Source organism: Ictidomys tridecemlineatus, chromosome 1 (genome assembly GCF_052094955.1).
Source record: "Ictidomys tridecemlineatus isolate mIctTri1 chromosome 1, mIctTri1.hap1, whole genome shotgun sequence".
NCBI lineage: Eukaryota > Metazoa > Chordata > Mammalia > Rodentia > Sciuridae > Ictidomys > Ictidomys tridecemlineatus.
The window spans coordinates 2,209,369-2,215,885 of record NC_135477.1 but is presented as its reverse complement, the minus strand read 5'-3'; the positions used below and the strand labels follow the sequence as shown (position 1 = coordinate 2,215,885).

At 47.4% G+C, this 6,517-nt stretch overlaps 1 pseudogene; it reads right to left on the bottom strand.

The window, feature by feature from the left end:
* Positions 1 to 527: 527 nt before the first annotated feature.
* On the bottom strand, positions 528 to 621 carry LOC120885931 (U6 spliceosomal RNA; annotated as a pseudogene).
* Positions 622 to 6,517: the final 5,896 nt, after the last annotated feature.

Sequence of the window (6,517 nt, the reverse complement as noted above, 5' to 3'; positions counted from 1 at the left end):
TGGTAGAATTGGTCTGTTTTGTCTAAGACTGGAATTTCTCTTGTAAGGCATTCTGTGTGGTATTTCCTTATTATCCTTCTGAAATCACCCTGTGGTATTTTTGTCTTGTTCCTGATGTGGGAATTTGCGTATTCCCCCTTCTTTCTTTGTCTGTCTTTAGAGCCTGTCGATTGGCTAGACCTTTGCAAAGGACAAGTCATTTACCTCATTTTTCTCTATTGCTGTTCTGTGTTCAGTCTCATTGATTTCTGCTCTTATCTTTCACTCTCTTTCTTCTTTCTTTTTCCCTTTGCTTTACTCTGTTCTTCTTTTTTTCTGGGATTGGAGTGGGAGCCTGGATTGCAGATGTGAGACGCCAGTGTTTTTTTTTTTTTTTTTTTTAATTTGTTCTAATTAGTTAGTCAGACCTGGCAATAGAATGCATTTTGATCCACTGTACACACATGGAGCACCACTTCTCCTTCCTCTGGCTGAATGTGGTGTAGAATCACACTGATAGTGTGATCCTACATGTATATAGGGTAATAAAAAATATGGAATCAATTTGCATGTCGTCCTTGTGCAGGGCATGCTAATCTTCTCTGTATCGTTCCAGTTTTACTGTACTTGCTGCCGAAGCGATCACTGTTTTTTTTGTTTGTTTGTTTTGGATTTTTTTTAGTTATACATGACAGTAGAATCAATTTTAATATAATTATACAACCATGGTCTTATTCCAACTAGGACCCTATTCTGTGGATGTCCATGATGGTGGGATTCACCGTGGTGTATTCTATACGTACATAGGAAGATTATGTCAGATTCATTCCACTGTCTTTTCTTTTCCTATCCCCTCCCTTCCTTCACCCCCCTTTGCCTAATCTACTGAACTCTGTTCTCTCCAGTCCTCATTGTGGGTTAGCTTCCATATTCCAGCAAAAAAAAAAACTCAACCTTTGGTTTTCTGGGGATTGGCTAATTTCACTCAGCTTGATAGTCTACAAATCCATGCATTTACTGGAAAATGACATGAAGTCATTCTTCTTGATGGCTGAGTAGTACTCTATTGTGCATATACACCTCATTTTCTTTATCTGCTGGGGGGCACCTGGGTTGTCTCCATAGCTGTATGGTTGTGAATTTTGCTGCCATAAGACTCCATGTGGCTCTGGGGCTGTGCAATCCCCTCTCTGCCCTGCTCCAGCAGGGCTCTAAGCAGTTGGTGTGCTGTTTTTTCACCTCTGTTCAGTTCAGTGTATTTTTAATTTTGTTCAAGAGTGTGGTTGGTTTTGAACTGTGGATTTTTATTATTCAGTTCCACATGTTTGGGGCTTTTTGTGCTATCTCTTGTCCCTCCAGTGTGGCTACATTGTGGGTGGAAAAGGCAAACTTTTACATTTATTAAGTCTGGTTTGTGGTCTACTTGGTATGGTAACATGGGTGTTCTGCCACTGGGCAGAGTGTTCTAGAAATATTGATCACATGCCATTGGCTCTTAGTGTTTTGAGGTCTTTTATATTATTGTTGATTTTCTTCCTAGTGTTCCAATTGTTGTTGAGGGAAGGATATTGACGTTTCCAGCTATAATTGTGCATTTGTTTATTTCTCCTCTCAGTTCTCAGTTTTACTTCATGTATTTTGTAGTTCTAGTTTGACAAAGATGTATCGAGGGTTGCTACGTCTTAATGGTGACTGACTGTTTTATTATTATATAATTCTTTCTTTGTCTCTGGTAACTTTCATTGTTCCCAAGTCTGTAAGTCTATCCTATGTTAATATAGCCACCCCTTAACTTTGATTTTTCTGGTCTGATCTGTCTTTCCCTTCTGCTCACTTCCAGCTGCCTCTGTCATTATATCTAAAGGGAATTACCATTAGACAACACACAGTTGGGTCCCATTCTTAGATCTCCTTTGACAATTTCCCTGATTTAATTGACATTTCTTGACCATTTACATTTAGTGTAACTATTAAAATGTTAGAGTTAGAACTCTTCTTTCACATTTTGGGTTCCTGTTTGTTCTCTCTGGTTTTCGGGTCTTGTTTTCTTTTCCCTCTTTTTCCTCGGGGGTTTCTGGAATATTCAGAATTCTGTCTTGATCTGTTGTGTTTGAAAGCTGGGTATTGAACTGGACAGCGTAAGTTGTCACGTCTCCTTGTGTTTTTCATTCATCACTGTGAGTGGAAAGCAGAGATCTTTCCTCCCTTTACGTCCCTCTATCTTGCTCCACTTCTAATTGTCCAGGAGTTTTCTCTACATGCACTTAGAACCATGTCAGAGTTATAATTTCTGTTTCAACCTTTGACACAGTTTAGAAGACTCAGGAGAAGGAACTTGTGGTGTTCGCCTCTGTTTTTGTGAACTGTGTTCTTCTATCCTCAGGTTCCAAGTTTCCTTCTTTTACTGTTTCTTCCATGTTTGGAAAGATTACTTTGACCATCCTCTGGTAACCAGTTCTCATACTTTTCCTCTCCCTGAGAAGGACAGTTTTTGCTTAATTCCTGAAGGATATTTTCACTGGATGTAGAATTTCCAGGACTGAAAAATGTGTGGTGCTTCTTTCCTGACCTGCGTGGTTTCTACTGTTGTTCCAATTATTCTCCCTGCTAGGGAGTCTTTCCTCTGCTTCAAGACTTCTTTCTGGCTCTTAGTTTCTAGCTTGACTAGTGACAGGGTTTCGTGTGCCTTTCTTTGCACTCATCATTTTGGGGATTTACTAAGCCAAATATGGGGAGTTTTCCCATTGTTTTTCTGAGTTCTTTTCTGGTCAGTCTGCGCTGACACCACTGTGAGAGCATTAGCCACAGTCCTGTGGGCCTGAGGCTCTCTTCATCTTTAGTCTATTTATTTCTGTGTCCAGCCTGGGACATTTCTGTTTCCATCTTCCATTCCACTATTTTTTTCCTTTGTTCCCACCATTTTTTGGGTGAGTCTAACCACTGCACTTTTTAAATTTCAGTTATTACATTATTTTCAGTTCTAGAATTTCCATTTGGCTCTTTTTTTATATACTATAGCTTACGTTTGTTAAAGTTTTCTATTCCTCTCACAGGACTGCCCTTTTTCACTTATTTCAGTGTGTCTGAAGTCTGGTGGTGGCTCTGACGTTGTGTCAGGTAGCTGTGACATCTCTACCACCCAGTGTCAGCTGAGTATTGATCACCTCTTTACATTCACTCTGAGAGCTTCCAGGTCCTCCTGGCGGGGCCTGGCTTTCATTGAGTCCTGGACTCTCTGGGTGTTGTCTTGACACGGGGACCTACTAGGAGTGGCAGGTCTGGCTGGCTTACTCTGATCCTCTCTGGCTGGAGGGGGGTCTCATTAGTGCAGGTGAGTCAGGGCTGCAGGCCCTCCACTCCACTCACACCCACTCCCCACTCCTGAGGGTGGGGCATGGGAATTCCTGGGTACTCTTTCCATGTGACCAAGAGGAGAGATGGCCTTGGTATCACTGGATGCTGGTGAGATTCCTGACTTTATCTCAGGTGTCCTCTGTTCCCTTAGAGGGGAGGTGGGGGGACGTCCATGCTGCCTGTGCAGTACTTGCCATGTCAGTGGGTGAACCTGGTTCTTTCTGTGATACCTGCTGGAGTGGTGCTGCCCCCTGGACATCTCTGGCTTGCTGGCTAGGCTCCTTGTTTCTAGATCATTACTAGAGAAAGCGGCTCTTGTTGGGGCTTCTGTCTGCACCCGTTATTGTCTCTGGGTGGCTGGCTTGTTTGACTTCGTGTCTGAGAAACCCAGAGAGCTCACCAGAGTGCTGCTCTCAGACCTCAAGTCTGCTGCTCAGACGGCCTCTCCACACTCCCAGAATCTTCTCCTGTAGTGAATAAAAGACGTTTAGGGCCTTCGTTATTTTTAGCTGAAGGAATTGTATACTAGTTTTGTCTTCTGGACAAGGAGATCATTGAGATTTTTCTTTTAATTCTCATAGCTTTATTTCTAGAAATTCTTTTTTTAAAATCTGGAGTGCTCTTGTCTGTATGTTTCACTTTAAGATCTTTAAAACATCCATCACAACGAGTTTGCAGCCACCGAGTCCTCACTTGGAAGGCAGCTGCTCTGCGCCTTCTCTTTGCCCATGGCCTTCTGGACAGGCTGGGGGCTGGTTTCTTCCAAGAGGCTGCCCTCTCTCCCTTCTGATGCCCAGGGCCTTGACTGAAGGTGCAGGCAAATTTGGTGTCCAGCTTGAAGGTTTCTGGATCTGCAACAACGTGAATTCAGACTGCACACCTGCAAGAGGACAGCTGGGGGCTGCCAGGGACGTTTTTCTCCTCTCATGGTAGGGAGGAAACCAGTACATTGCTTTGCTACTTCCTGCATGGTGAGGACTATTTCTTACTTATACTTGAAGGCACACGTAGCCCTTTAGAGTCTTGACTTGGTGTGGGAAACTCCTTTTAGATTCTCATCCTTGGGTGTTCCTTGGGTTTTATCTCCTTCCCCTGTGTCTCTCCTATAGAGCCACCACACAAGCAGCTCTGGGCCACACTTTCTTGAACTTCCCTTCCTCCCAGAATTCCTGTTTACATTACAGTTTTGTCTTGATAGAAGACTTGTATGTTGCCAACACATTAAAATGACCAGAGCTTACGAATCACTCTCACCCTCGGCATTGACGGGGTGCTTGAGTGTCCATTTGAGGGCCGCTCTGGGGAATGAGAAGTGGGTAGGATTTCGTGTGCCAGGGACTTTTCAGCAGAGCCAAGGTTTAGAGGCTGTGCCCAGGAGACACTGTGTGTCCAGGGGAACTGGAGCACCTCCTTGGGGTGGTATAGACTGTGACACGGGTGAAGGTTAGGTCTGGAGATTTCCCCTGGGGAGGGACACCCACCATGACATCTGTAGGCACGGGGAAGCTAGGCCGTGTGGGTGGGATGGAGGTGGAAGGGAAATGCAGAGCCTGGGAATGTGACCTTGGCAGGAGCAGGTGAGCTGCTGAACTCAGCAACAAGGAATGCAGAGGTAGGAGGCATTTTGCAAGTGCTTAGCCAGAGACCCCACCTGTGAGTGAAGCTGAAGGCAGAGCTGGGCAGCCCAAAGGTCTGAGGGAACCACCGGGAAACGGGGGAGAGGGGGGAAACTGACGGAGACACGGCTGGGCAGAGGTGGGAGGCGCCCTCAGGTCGGCTCATGTCTGGAAACAGTGGGCCTTGCTGTTGGGTTAATGAGCTCGTGGGAACGTGCCCGAGCTGCAGGAGTGCCGGGGCTGAGGTCCTGGAAGTCATCGCAGGGCACCCCGCATCCTGGCAGAGTTCATGGAGGAGATGGGTCGCAGCCTGGTGTCCAGGGTGGAGCAGGGTCCTGGGTGTCCCTACAGCAACACATGTGCTGTAGGGTAGCTCCCTCTGCCTACACCTGCTTCTATGGGAGGTATTTGGGGCAGATGTTTGGTTCCTCTGTCTGTTTGTCTTCAAGGATTTCGGTTTGTGTCAGACTTGTGGGAGATTTGGGGAGGGATCCAGGACTGGACTCCTCCCTTCAATATCTTCATCAGTTCCCGGGGCCAGGTTTTTCCTGGCTTTCCTGACTGCCCCTTGGGAGAGCAGACTCCCCATGCAAACCCACATCTTCTACCTCTTCCCTCAGCAAGAGGTTAGGAGGCCAGAAGCTGGGTGGGTGTTGAAGGGGACCTGGTCACCACGTGGTGGGATTCACGGTGTCGCCGTTCCCTGTAGGGTGGAGAGAACCCTGACCAGGTGTGGGTGGTACCTTCCTTAGGGAGAGGCAGGGACTGCTGGGGTCCTGTCACTGTTGGAGCCTCCTCGGTGGCGGGATGGGGCCTCTTTCTGCTTCCTAGGTGCCCTTGCATTGGCAGCTGGGCAGATGCCCATGCATGCAGGGGGACAGACACATGGAAGCCGTTTGTCAAAGATGGTCTAGCCTCCCTGGACTGTCCAGTTCATCAGGTTCTCAACTGACCACATGTGCTTGTCCATCAGGGCCATGTGGGCGTCTGCCCCCTCCCTGCCTGGCCATCTGCCCCTCTGCAGGATGAGCAGCTGACTGTGACCTCAGCAGCTGCCTGAGCTGGGTCACTAGCCACACGGGCCCTGTTAACGGGCAACGGACCTCTCAATTTTGCTATGATCGCAGCAAATGAGGTGAGTGTTGGGAGGCATTTCCACTCAAGATTTTGCCCAGCATCTCACAGTAACAGGCAGTTTCCTAAGTCCTGGGTGAAGTAAGCTCCCAGGCCTCCAGGAGGTGGTGGCACCATTACTTGGTCCCTATGGCAGAAGCAGAACTTCTGCCCTGGAGCGGAGATTCCAGAGCATTGCTTCCAGGCCTCAGATTCGAGCCACTCCTTCCTGTCTTAGGAGAGAATGGGCAGCGTGAAGGTCATCATCTCCCAGCCCTGTTCGTGCTCAGAAGCATTTGCTGAGGGTAGGAGGAGAAGGTCCCAGCTGTGCTGCTGGGCCCAGCACCACGTTTGTGGGTTCCGTGCTTCTTGAGCCCCCTTCTCTTTCCTTGTGGGCTGTGAGCTGACCCGGCTGTAGGCAGGGTCTTATTGGCCCTTTTCTTTGTCAGACCCAC